The following is a 14,222-nucleotide window of genomic DNA, read 5'->3' on the forward strand; positions in this document are numbered from 1 at the left end:
GATTACCTTCTCCTGCCCTGTCTGTAGCTCCATTACAGCACGTACTTCATCTTGTCAGGTATCCAAAAATCGTTCAGTTGCAGCTGACTTCTTGGCTGGAAAGGGCATGGCCCACGCTGAATTCATCTTTGTAACCCCTTACACAGTAGCTTTGCACACAGCAGGGAACTGTGCCCCAAGCATTGCACTTTGGACCAAGAACAACACACTGCTGCGCAAAGGAAGGGGGAGCCCTGCATGGCCTCTGCCTGACCCAGATGACCCCCTACATCCCCCAGAGTTAAGAAATCTCTTAAAATAGTCCCCCTAAAAAGACAGGCAAGTCTGAAAATTTCCACTCTTGTAAATTATGGACAGTGAGCCAATTAAGGACTGCCAAATATACTTGGAGGTCAGTTCAATTCTCCCATTTCCAAAAATCCCCCCTAATAGAATGCTTGTCCATCATAGACTGTCAGCATTTCCTTTTTTTTTTTCCCCCTATAGGACTTACTCTTTTTTGAGACACCTCTGAACCCGTGCTGAAATGATAGTGACTCCATTCCTTTGTGGCTGCCAGTTCAAAAATAAACAGCCTTGGCTAATTTTGTCTCTAGTTTTGTTTGATTTTTGACTGTAATCTTGGTGCTGTGACTCAAATCCAGTCTGACCTGCTTGCCGCCATGGACCTTGGTTCCTAGCCAGGTGTGATGTCCATCAAGGTGCCTTGAGCCTCACTGCCCAGGAAGCATCATCCACACAGACAAATAATTCTGCACTCAACTTCAACTCCATTCTCTTTGCATTGAGTTCCTTGGCTGTTTTATTCACTTGCCAAATCCTGGGTATTTCTATTTGGTTACTGTTCCCCTTTGGGCTGCATCCTTGGTGATTTCCTTTTGCCTTTCTCTTTGTTTTGTCTGATATCCTTAGCGTTATTTTGTCATGAAGAGGAGGGTCATAGAGTGGAACGAAACCACCAGTGCTATCAGCTGGCTGTTTTAGTCGACCTCACAGACTAGAGAGCTGGCAGTGCTCTCCAGACCAGCAGCCTCCGAGGACAAACTGCTGTGAGTCACCAATAAAACCAGATGAGACGGTCCTCCCATCCTGGCTATTTGTCTTGAGAGCTTGGTTTTGATTCAGAGAGAACATATTCACTTTCTCTGATCTGTTCCACCTGCCAGGGACTCAGATTGTTGGGTCTGTGCCCAGAGGTCGCCGGCTGTTAGGTCAGGACCCAAGACACAACATTGTGTCTCTTGACTGTGACTCTCAATGGACTGTAACCAGCTGTCACAATCTAAGCCACATCCCCTCTGAGGAAGACTGCCCCTGTCAGTGCCCCGTTACCACTGTAACTCCTAGACTTCTCTAAATGGCAGAGCTTCACCACGGACGATTTGGGCCTTTGATGAACACTTCGGGGACACTTACATAGAACTGTTCATTTGAGAGGAGCCTTAGAACAAAACGGAATAAAATTCCTCAGGCCCAATGGGCAACATTGTTCTGGTTGGTAGGTGCCCTGATGCATCTAAACAGCATTACAAGTCTGAAATTCCAATGCTACAAAAAATTTTTGGTAAAGTCGAAACAAGGGACTTGATGACTTAAAGTGTAAAAACTATGCCGGATAAAACCGCCCCCCTTGTTCAGTGGCCACCCTCCAGTACCCCTCATCACCCTACCTTCTCTTCCCCTCGTGCATGAATCAGACCAGACCCCAATTCCTCCACCCTCTCCCTCCTCCTTCCCCTTACCCGGATCCCTTGCCTTTTCTTAACAAGGCCCCTGTACTCCAAAACATTGATTTCCTTTACAAATACACTTCTTCTGAGAATCACACATGCCTTGTATCACAGAGTTTAAACCCGACCTCAGCAGAACTAAGAGCTATTTCCAAGAGTGCCCCAAGCCTACAAGACACACACCTCTTTACTGAAAAATTCAGACTCTCCCGGGGGCCTACCAAATCTCTGCCAACTAATTCACATGTTGGTAGGAAGAACGAATCCTAAATTATTAATGAAAAAAGCAGAATAGACAAACCCAGGGTCAGACTTCAGGGATCCCAGCATACATGCTGAACCAGCAGGCTTTAAGAGAGTCCAGAAAACAGATCAGAATTTGCTAGAAGTGAATTCTGGGATCTTCCTTGTAAAATTGATTGGAATCAAGAGAATGAGAAGGCAAGCCACAGACAAGGAGAAACTATTTGCAAAGGTGCTATCTGATATAGGACTGTTATCCAAAATATACAAAGAACTCTTAAAACTCAATAAGAAGAAAATGCACAACCTGATTTTTAAAATGGGCAAAAGACCTGAATGGACATCTCATCAAAGAAGATATACAGATGGCAAATAAGAATGTGGAAAGATGCTCCACACCTTATGTTACTAGGCAACTATAAATTAAAACAACAAGATACCACTGTCACCTATTACAATGCGTAAAATCCAAAACACTGACAACACCACATGCTAATGAGGATGTGGAGCAACCGGAACTCTCATTCATTACCGGTAGGAATGCTACATGGTATGGCCATTTTAGAAGACAGTGTGTGACAGTTTCTTATGAAACTATACAATCCCACAATCCCTTCCTGGTATTTACCCAAAAGAATAGAAAACATGTCCACACAAAAACTTGCACACAGCTGTTTATAGCAGCTTCATTCTCATTGTCAAAACTTGGAAGCAACCAACATCTCCTTTGTAGATAGACGGAGTAATAAACTGTGGTCCACCCAGACAAGGGAGCATTATTCAGTGCTAAAAAGAAATGAGTGATCAAGTCATGAAAAGACCTAGAGGAATCTAAAATGCGTATTGCTAAGTGAACAAAGTCAAACTGAAAAGACCATACACTGTTTCATCCCAACTATATGGCATTCTAGAAAAGGCAAAACTATAGATATACTAAAAAGATGAGGGGTTCGGAGGGAGGGACAGAGGAGTAGGTAGAGCACAGAGGGTTTCCAGGGCGGTGACTGTTCTGTATACACTATAATGGTGGACACATGCCATTGTAGTGTTATATTTTGACATCTGTCAAAGCCCACAGAATGTACAACACGAAAAGTAAACCCTAATGTAAACTGTGGACATTGGGTAATAAGTATGTGTCAGAGCAGGTTCACTGATTGTAGCAAATCCACCCTCTGGTGCCAGATGTTGATGATGGAGAATGGGGTGGGGGGTGTCATGAGATATAAGAGTATTCTCTGTACCTTCCTCTCAATTCTGTAAACCTAAAACTGCTCTAAAAATAAAGTCAATTAAACAATTAGATTTTTTAAAGTTGATGAATCTGGATTCAGTGATACAAGCAGAGAAAAGATGAATCAAAAGAAGATGCTCGAGGGCAGACTAGAAATTACCTTCCAGCCAGATTCAGGAGTCAGTCTCAAAGCTGCCCACTCGCTTCATTTTCTAAATAGGTTAAACCTGAAATCAGAGATATTTTGCCAACCAAAAGGCTAAACTATAGCATCTGCTGGAATAGTCTGCAAGGACTTTGAAACAGAAACAATATAAAACTCAAAACAAACACATGACTTTGCAGATAAAACTTGGCTGTCCTAATTCTAATTAATTCCGTTGATGAAGACGCCTATAAATATTGTAAACAGAAGGGACACTGAGAAATAAAAAAAGACTGTGCTGATGCTACCATGTGTGGTTAGGGGAAACCCCCTCTGCTATCTGATGCAGTCCCTAGAGGCAGGCCTCCACCCAGGAACTGCCCTGAATTCCTTGCAGCTGGGCTCAGATGGCCTGCTTAGAACCTGTCACTTCCTCTTGGCGGCCGCTGGGTCAACTGTTCCCTAAATCACGGCTGATCCAGAAGCACCAGGCTGAGCCTCACAAGCCCTGCAACCCTCTGCCTGCTGACTTCCAGACTTTATACACCCACGGCTGAGCCCAAGGCCCTGGGCACCCCCAGCTGCCCTGCCTCGTCCTGGGGACCATTGTGCTTCGCACCCGAGTTCTCAGGCGCCCCCTCTCCACCAACCTCAGCCCAGCATTAGTTGGCAGAAGGTCAACATGGAAATAGGGGGGTCAGAAAGGACATGAGACTGGAAAGGTAACTTAGAGAATCCAGTCTTCTGCTCAAAACACAGTTCAGAAACAGCAACATTAGTGTGATCTAGGAGCTTGTGAGAAAGGTGGGCTCTCAGGCTCAGCGCAGACCTCCTGAGCCTGGAGGTGCAGTTTAAGGAGGTTCCCAGGCATTCTGTGGGCCCTTCCGAGTTAGAGAGCCCCAGTCTAGAACAGTGGTTCTCAAACCTTGCTGCATATCACAGTTGCCTGGGGAGTTTTTAACACATTGCCTATGGGTGGCGAGAATTCTCGTCATTTCTAAAAGGCATTTAAATTCCCCGGTACGCAACGTGTTAAAAATGACCAGTGCAAGAGCCCTGTCCCAGACCAAGAGAATCAGAACCTCTAGGAAATGGACCCAGGCACTGTTTTTGTTGTTGTTTATATTTTGTTTCTTTGTTCAGAGCTCTCCAGGTGGTTCAGATGAGTTAATCAGGGTTGAGAACCACTGGCATCCCAACCATTTTGTTTCAGAGAAGCGGAAACAGAAGCCCAGAGATGGGAAGTGGCCTCGAGCCCGGGTTCCTGACTGCTGACCTGGGCTTTCCCATCCCCCACCTGCATCCCTGCTCATTCGCAAGTGAGCCTCTTGAGTCTTGAGACTTACCAACATAGGTTCCTGCTACCCTGCAGTTCTTTTAAACAATGCATCTGTTATTTGAAATATTAGAAACTCTTTAATTACCCATCAACAGGCAAGTGACTAAGTAAGCTGTGGCAGAATACCATATTACACAGTAATAAAAAAGAATGGAGTGGATCTGCACCTACTAACAAATGCTTCTCAGGGTATAATGTTGAGTGAAGAAACAAAGAAGTCCAAATGTATCTATAATGAGAGATCTTTTTTGTAAAGAGACTAAGAAAAAAAAAGCAACCAATAAAAACATATTTATTCTATGGAAAGCTACATACATGTATATATGTGAGTATGTGTGTGTGGGTGAGGATATAGAGGAAATTACCATTACTTAAGGCTTGGTGATCAAAGGGGTCATTAGCTTTATCATTAAAGTTTTATTTATCTTTCCACATGGAGAATGTATTTTTTTTTTTTTTTTGGTAGTGATTTATTTTATTTTTTTTTATTTTTTGGTTATTCAATTACAGTTGTCCCATTTTTCCCCCATTGCTCCCCCCTCCCAGCCCATCCCTTCTCCCGGAGAACGTATTTTAATACTACTCGTGTAATTAGAAATTATTTTTAAGGGGAAAAAGAACTGCGACCTTCTAGGTCCTACACTGATTAATTTAGATTGACACCCAAATTCTGCTTCTGCATTTGGAAACTTCTGTTTTCCCATCTCATCTCTAAAATGGGAATAATACCCTCCCCAAGGGTTGGAGAAAGGATCAGCAAAATGAAGTGAGACTTACTCCTTGCTGTGCCAATATCAGGGCCAAGTCCTCTGCACAGCCCCTTCCAGGTCTCTTCCCCTCCCAACCTCTATCGGTGCCTCTCCTGCTCTGGTTTTGCTCCCTGGACTGGCCTTACTCTCTGCCCCAACTTTTTAACACATCCTTTCCTTTCATGATGTTCATGAAATAGGAGGATACAAGCAGCTCTTCCTTTTGTCTTGGCATTTACGCAGAGCCCCAAAAGGCCAAGAACAATTCAGTAGGTGCCAAATATGCTGCACCCTAACTCGGAGAGCTGGCCCAGCTCTGCTCTTTGAGTCCAGGTCTGAGAAATACACCATGCCCCCATCAGCCAGTGCCCCTATCAGCTGGTGCCCCCATCAGCCCACGCCTCCATCAGCCTGTGTCCCCTGTCCAGTTCTGCAGGAGACTGAAGAGACCCACAGCCAGGCTTTCTCTGAAGGGAGGTTACATGTGGACTGTGTATTGCTCCCACCCTCCTGCTAGGGTAGGAGCTCTCATAGAATCTGACAGGTGTCCCGGGAGTTAGAGGAGCATAAGAAGTGGTGTCTGGCCCCTGAAAAGCCTCCTTGTGAGAAGGAGTAGCTGGAACAAGAGAGGGTGCCTTGGAAGGGCCTGAGCTCCCAGGGCGCTGGAAAACTTCACTTTTCTGCATGTCTCCTTTACCCTCACGCTGCCATCCCTCAGCACTTCTGACACCAGACGTGTGGGGTTCAAGCAATTCTGTGACACCAGCTGCTGTCCTGCGGTTCAACTCAATGCTGACATGGTCACTTAGAAATAGAGTCAGATCCCACAGCTAAGTGGCAAGTCCCACAGGACCGCTCCCCACCACACACACTTCAGACACCAATCACTAGTCCAGGCTAACACTGCGCTTCTGAACAACCCACTATAAGTCAGAGGCTCTCATAACTCTGTCCTGGTTTGATTCATTGGCTAATGTGGCCCACAGAACTCAGGAAAAGAGCTCACTTATCTTTGCTAGTTTGTTATAAAAGTATATAACTCAGGATCCGCGAGATGGAAGAGACGCACAGGGCCAGGTATGTGGGAAGGGGCGCAGAGCTTCCAGGCTCTCCCCAGGTGTGCCAGCCCCGCCGTGTTCACCAACCCAGAAGCTCTTCGAAGCCCAGCCTTAGGGGTTTTACAGAGGCTTCATTACACAGGCCTGATTGATTAGACCACTGGCCGTTGGTGATTGAACTCAACCTCCAGCCCCTCTCTGCTCCCCAGATGTGGTGGGGGTGGGACAGGAGGGGGTCTAGCACTGAAAGTGCCAACCCTCTGATCCCCTGGCCTTTGGAGACCAGGGGCTTTCCAAACATCACCATGTTAACATAACAAAAAGCACCTTCATCATTCTTATTCACTTCTGAAATTCTAAGGGTTTTAAGGGCCCTGTGTCTGGAATCAGGACTAAGACCAGATATACATTTCTTATTATAAATCAACATCACACAGGATTTGGTGGAGCAGGGATGGGGACAGACACAGACCCCCCACAGAAGAGGACCTGAAGGACCAGCTGAGGACTGGGGCAGCCGGGGCAACCTTGTTGGGGCCCAAGGAGGCATGGCCTGTGTCAGAGAACCCAGGTAAAAGAGCCTTGGAGGCTCCAACCTGACCAGGCTCCCTCTCCAGAGATTGTAGCTTTTCGGTTTGCCTACCTGAGGACACAACGCCACATACAGCTGTAAAAAGCCATGCAGGCCCTCCTGGGTCTTCTTGTTCTCCCTTTTGGTTTCATGTTTCTCTGCAGCTCAGTTTCTCTGCCTGCACATTTTTCCTGCCCCATTTGAAGATTTCAAAACTCAGGTGTCATGAAAGCTCTTTGCGAGTACCCCAAATCTCCCAGGTACCAGACCCCGTGTGCCACAAGGGCTGCACTTAGGAGCCCAGCCAGCCCAGGGAGCCTAGAACAACAGCATCTAGTGACATTCTGCTTCCCCAGTGAGGGCTCAGACAGATCCTGCCCCAGCCATGCTGGGCACAGCCCAAAGGAGGAGCCTTCTCTCCCTTAGCCCCTCACAGCTTCTGCAGGTAAGACCCCACCTGCCGAAAGGCCCCAAGGCTCCCTGTGACAGCCCCAGTAAGCAGGGGTCTTGACAGAGGATGGGGCAGAGTCTCCAGTGTGTGACAATGACTTAAAAAGAACAGAAGGGCCACCCACCTTGTAATAAAGGCTCGATGTGGACTCCCCTTTCTCCTTTCTCATATTGCCAGGAAACAAAGCAATTCTTCCCCCAATTCAATGCCACATCTCTTGGTCACAGCCTCTTTTCTTTCCCTGTGACCATCACCGCCAGGCCATCTCGACCTCTGCCCACCGTCTCTGACGCTGGGCCCAGGTGCTCACACCTCACCCAGCACAGGGACGACACACATTCACCCCAGAGCATGGTGACCAGAACCCAGGAGCGTCATCCCTGAGAGAGGTCCCAACGTCGACCCACACTTCCTGAGCTGCTTTTCTGTGCCAGTTGAGGCACTCGGCCTTATGGGACGTATATACTAGGCAGGGAGCGAGAGGAACATTAATTGGTTCATTTCACAAACAATTGTAAAACAACAACATGGAAACATGCAGCCAGGGCCTCTCCCAGGCCCCTTTCACGGCTCTGTAATTAGTGGGATCCTGGGGAATCCCACAGAGGGCCAGGCCAACATGGCTGGCAAGCAGAGTGAAGGGAGTTGAGGCGGGAGGGGTAGGCATGGGCTATTCAAGCACTCATAGGCCTTGCTAGCATCTGAGCCTTTATCCTAAGAGAAACAAGAAGCCAATAAAGGGTTTTAAGAGGGTAAGTGACAGGATTGGCTTAATGTTTTAAAGAGATGGCTGATGGCTGTGTGGTGGGGAGTGGTGGGCAGAGAGACAGGAAGGACACTGGGAGCCCAGTCAGGAGGCAGTGGTGGTGGAGAGAAGCAGGAACAGAGGTGTAGGGTTGGCCAAAAATCCGTAGGGTTTTTTCCGTGAAATAAAAGACACCTTTTCCATTTTCACCAATAACTTTCTTGATTTGGATATTACGAGTATGTTGGCTATCTCCTGCTGTTGGCTTCTAGTGGGTAGAGGGCAGGGATGTCAGGGTCCCCCTGCGAAAGTATTGAGACTTTCCTATGCAGGCCAGGCATAGGAAAAGAAGCCTGTAAGACCTGACAGGAAAACCAGGAAAGCTGGATGCATACGTGCCTCGATGCTATAGCCAGTGGGCCCCAGTGAGAATCGGGCCATGAGAAAATGCTTTATGTCCTTTGAAGCTTGTCCAGTTCTTTTGCCTCGCTTGACTGCTTTACCGTACCAGCTGCAGAGGTTTTAACTTTAACTCCAAATGAACTCACCCTCCCTATTTTACAGCCACCTGAAGTCTTTGTGTCCAACACACCCTGACCTGAGGGAGATCTGAATGTTCCTTCAATTGTTATCCCTGAACAATACCTGTTTTCTGTACTCAGCACTCTTTAGCCTTGATTGATGAGCTTTATGTGCATGCTATATGCCCTTAAGCTTATAAAAGACCTGGAAGGAAGACAATCGAGGCATTTGTCTCTCAGACATTTGCTGGCCTTCTCTCCCGAGCACAAGCTGTCTGGGAAGTCATTCCATCCGCGACACCAGGGGATCTCTGCGGGTCAGGGGTCCCCAACAAGGGGTGCTTCTAAACATCTTCCAATGCATAAGACAGCCCCGGAGCAAAGAATTATTTAGCCAAAATGTCAATAGTATCAAGAAACTTTGCAAACCCGTTTTGGCACATTCGATCAGTCATGGTGCCTTCTCCATACACTGCAAACATCTTTTTGTGCATCTCAGTTGTGTTTTTACCTTTCTTGAAATAATAAAGCATAATACACCCAAAATGTTGCATACCTTCTTCCATCTTCAATATCAAAATGGCTGCACAAAAATTTACCAATTTTGAAGTTTGTTTTTTTTAAAATGCACGCTGATATGACAGCTGTCACAATACAATCTAACAGAATTGTTTCAAATGAAATTAAAGACAACTAAGCACTACTGGAGCCAAGGCACAGAAAAAACCAAATGAACTTGTTGGCCAACCCAATATTTAGGAAGTAAAAATGATGGATTAAATTACGTGTAAGAGGGCAGAGAAAATGATGCCTTGAGGTCTGGCCAGGGCATAGGCAGGGGCAGTGGTTCCTGCGCTCAGTGGGGACCACCGGGCAGGGCTGAGAACTCTGGAAGAATGTTGAGGGAAGTCATAAATTCAGGTTTGGCGATACTGAGCAGGAGGTGCCTTTAGGACAGGGGCTTGAGAGATGCCAAAGACAGAAGGATCGGATGTGCAAAAGAGCATCCTGAGCCCGAGCTACGCGGGAGTCAGATGTGGCCTTTCCAGCTGCGCTGGCTGAGTGCCTCAGGAGCGAGGACGGAGGTGGGAAAAGAACAAGCGAATGACCGCGGGTGTGTGTTATGGAGAGAAGAGCTTTTCCACCTGGGGGATGCTGCCAGGAAGTTACAGGTGTGAGGTCTGGAACACTGGCTTTGAGCAAAAGGGGCCATTGTTCATCTTAGTGGTGCTCCTCAGAGCCTGGGCTCAGCACCCCGCCCCTGGGCACCTGTGCCCCAGCTGGGACTTCTGTTTGCCCCTGGGCACCTGTGCCCCACCTGGGGCTTCCATTTGCCCTTGGGCACCTGTGCCCCACCTGGAAATTTGCCCCTCAGTAGAAAGGGTTGGATCCTCACCAGGGTCCCTCCCAGCTGAACATCATTTCAGAGAAGCATCACGGAGGAGGCACGCTGCAGCGACTCCCTGGCCCTCCTCCTGCCCGCCCCTCCCTGTGTCCTGAGTAGGTCTTGGGTCATCTCCTAGAGCAGGTGGAAGGGAATTGTCCCTCACTGGACATTCTGGGAGTGCTGCACCTTCTGTGACCCAGTTTGAGGTGTTATGGGGAAGACAGAAAAGAGAGAAGGATACCCTCCCTGCCCTCAAAGGCCTCATCATCTCTGTATGGAGATGAGATGAACATCCATGAAGAATAAAATCTAGACTATAAGGAAAGGAAAGGCCATACATGTGTACACAAAGCTGCCGAGAGGTGAGGCCCTGAGGGAAAGCCGCTTAGAGTTGGCAAACCTTGAATCAGGTCTTATAAAAGTGATGTAAACCGACTGGAAGAGCTGGAGCAAAGGCGTGGGGGTCGGCTGTGAGCTGACAGGTAAGGGGCTGGCCTGGCAAGTCTGACTGGGGTGTGGGCATGGCTGCTTCAGTCTGGGTCTGGGGCACAGGCCTGGCCCAATGCATAGCCAGTGCCACAGGTCCAGTGCCACTGGGGACAAGCAAAAGCAGATATCCTGTAGGAACATGTTCCCTCAAGAGTCACTTCAGTCCTGACCGAGATACACAGACTCACAGCACATCACAGCCAGGCTGGGTCTGTGGAAAATACCTGAGCGTCGACAGCGTGGTGGTTCTCACCATACCTGTCCCACCTTTGTTCCCCCAACCAAATCAACAGAGGGTCCTTTCTCACCTTGACCATTCACAAGCTCCTTTCTTCTTCTTGCTCTCCACCCCAGGGTGGCAGGTGCTGCTGGGATCCTCCCTGAGGTCAGCCCGTTGCACCTTCAGCCCCAGACAAGCATCTCTGAGTGACTCTTCTCCAAGAAACTTCACTGCCCACGCAAGGGGCGCTGACTCCTCCCCTTCTCCCTCTGCGTCCCGCACATTCCTCCAGCATGCCCTCCTCCCCCGCATTCTGGGTTGCTTCTGCCCTTTTCTGTCATCATGTCTTCTTTTCATCACCTTTTTATCATTCCCTACACCAGGGAGTCCCATGACCTCCGGAAGGGGCACAAGGCCCTGGCCCAGGCCCTACGGCCTTGCCTTCTGACCTCACTTGAAGACTCCCCTTGAGCTAACCACACCCTTCTGGTACCACACCGCCTCTCCATCTTTGCTCAGGCTGCATCAGCCTGCAATGCCTTCCTCCTGCCTTCACCTGCCAAGTTCCTTCCCACCCTCCAGATGCATCTCAAACCCCATTTGTCTCATGTGGCAGCCAAGCAAAATGCACGAGTATGCACTTCAGGGTCAGAGATGCCCCAGCTTAACCTCTGCTTGGCCGCTTGGCAGCTGGGAAGCCCTAGGCAAGTCACTTCATGTCCTCTGAGCCTGTTTCCCAGTCTGTAAAAGAACGGGATGGTCCATACCTTAGAGAGGTGAGGGTTCAATGGAATCAGGTGTATGAAGTACTCAGTGCGGCACCTGGACCCTGGCAAGGACTCAGGAATGCTCACTATTGGAGCTCTTTCCAGTCCCCTCCCACCAGCTGGGACCTCAGCCTCCTCTGAAGCTCTAAAGTTCTTCTGGTCTCTACCAGCACCCAAATTGGCCATCTATTACAAGCAGCAAACTCCTCTAAATCAGGAGTTCCTTTTGTGCCCCTTTGGGCGTTACACAAAAGGTATTTATTGAATAGAAATAGAAATTGTAAACAGACCTGTAATGACCCATCCTGGGGAGAACAAACACTTCCCTGTGGCTGGTGAGGCTCCAAAGCCTACAAAGGCCATCCACTTTCCGACGCCAAGACCAGCTCACCATCCCGTCTCACGCCTGCTCTGGGTGCCTCAGACCACTTTGGCCACTTCCTGTCTCCTCCTGTCCCTTCAGCACCATGATGTTGGGCAGGAATGGGCCTGGCTGACCCCCAACAATGGCCAAAGCAGCAGCTGTGCCCTGATGGAGCCTGCCTCACCAGTCTGGCCACTCAACAGGGCCTTATCGCTTTGCACTGTGCAGGCTGAATGCCATACTCAGGGAGTCTCCTTCCCAAAGCCCCAATGTCCCTTCCCACCAGGTGAGCTCAGAGGAGGCCACCTCCACCCATTAGAGATATTAGCATTGATAGTCCCCAATGAGCAGGTGGCAGGCTCCGGGAGTAGCTCAGGGCCACTGAACAGCTGCACACCTCCTCCCTGCAATATTCAAGCTCTGCCTGCAAAGGAACATGTAGGAGGATGGGCTCTCACTGTTCTGTCACACCTTTCCCCAGGACAGTAGGTGTCTTCCTACAGATGTCCACACAGCAAAGCAAACAGAATCTGTATAGGGTGGCGAAGCCAAGGCTCTCCTTACTCAGCCTCTTCCTCTGGGGTGAGAGACCAAAACCATTTGGACTAAATGGGTGGCTGGGGACCATCCACACAGAGAGACAAGGCTAAGCTCTCCCCAGGGGACTGGACTTGACTAGAAAGTTGAATGGGGGATGAGTTAATCAGCAGGCCAGCAGCCTCTTCTGCCTGATGGATTTTCTAGAACTTCAAGATAGGTTTTAACCTATGCCCCTGGCAAACCACCTTGCCATTTCCCCCACCCTCTTTGCTGTCCCTCCTCTGACTGGGTCCAGTGGCACCCTGTGTCTCCTCCTATAACGGCACTTGTCCCTGGTCTTTGGCTGACACAGGTCTGTCTCAACACAGACACAGAGCTCCTTGAGCAGATTGGCTCTCTATAGCCCCAGTTGCCAGTACAAATGGGCACATACTAGCTGCTCAATAAAACTGTGTTGAAATGAATGAAGCCATGCATCAGAAGGTAGATTAAGACCTAGATGTTAAACTCTTTCCGTTGATGCAAGGGAGCAGTAAAATTAGGGCTCCTTTTCCTGTCTGAGAGACTCTGTTCTATCTTCCAGGCCCCAGACCTCCACCACCCGATGCCCTCTTCTTGCCCTTCATCTCCATGAAGCCCGTCCTGACTACCCGAGTCCCAGGGACCATTTCTCTCTCTGAACACCCAAGCCCTGGCTGCCTGGTCCCTTCACCTGGTGTCTGCTTTGTCCTGTTTTGGCTCCTCCTTGTTTTTGAGCATGATTGCTCTTCCTAGAAGCAGCACAGAGTGTGGCCCAAAGTCAGCACTTTGTAAATTAGTAAAATGACTGAGTGAATTGACAAATGGCTTAATTTCCAAGGGGTAGTCCATATTATCACACAACTCCATTACATACCTGTGGGACCCAGTGAAACTCTCATGTCTTCTCCAGAGCATACTTGCTGTAGCACGTGGCATATGTGGGTGTGTCTTACACACTCCCTTCATTGTGCACGAGACACTTGGGGTCCCTCACATCCCCACACCTTCTGGGTGCCCTCTGCTCCCATTCTAAGTACACATCCCTAGTGGGGGGAGAAAGAGCTCAGAGGCTAAGGAGGGGGAGCCCGATGTCACCCCAGTTCCGATCCTGAATTGCTGAGGGGTCCAGCTCTACATGCTTCTCCTTTCCCCCTTTATTGTCACCATGAAAACAGAGGTTTCTGCCTGGCATATAAGAGGGAACCAAAAACAAAACAGAAACCTGGAATTATCTTCTGGAGGACAGGCCCCTTGCAGGACAAGCTTGCCCCGCTAGGAGAGTGTTCTAGGAGCCCATCTGTATCAGTGCACCAGCTGGCATTGTTGTGAGAGGCTACGTTCGGCTTCAGTGAATTTTTTTGAAGACTCTTTTAACATGTTTGCCCATTTCATGATGGGTGATTTACAAGTGCACCTGCCTGCACCGTGCTGAGTGTTCAGCAGTTTTTGACTAAAAACAGCATGACCCCCGTGCACCACCCTCCCTGTTCATCCAGTCTTGCCCTGAGAGAATTTTTTTGTTTGTTTCCCTGATGAAAAAAGTCCTCAAAGGGAAATGTTTTGCCGATGTGGGAGAGGAGAAACAAAAATCAGCTGAAGCACTCGTCGTCGGCAGCCGTCCGTCTCGAGAGACGATGGTGTAGCTTCT

At 48.7% G+C, this 14,222-nt stretch overlaps 1 protein-coding gene across 1 annotated transcript in view; it reads right to left on the reverse strand.

Moving 5' to 3' along the window:
* PLB1 (phospholipase B1) overlaps window positions 1–12,208 on the reverse strand; it is a 137,578-nt gene extending 125,370 nt beyond the window's left edge. The window contains exon 1 of the mRNA XM_090280991.1: window positions 11,940–12,208. The gene's annotated coding sequence lies outside the window, so the exon portion shown is untranslated. The remainder of the gene's footprint in view (window positions 1–11,939) is intronic.
* Window positions 12,209–14,222: the final 2,014 nt, after the last annotated feature.

This window comes from Furipterus horrens, unplaced genomic scaffold, assembly GCF_987537825.1.
Source record: "Furipterus horrens unplaced genomic scaffold, mFurHor1.1.pri manual_scaffold_6, whole genome shotgun sequence".
Lineage (NCBI taxonomy): Eukaryota > Metazoa > Chordata > Mammalia > Chiroptera > Furipteridae > Furipterus > Furipterus horrens.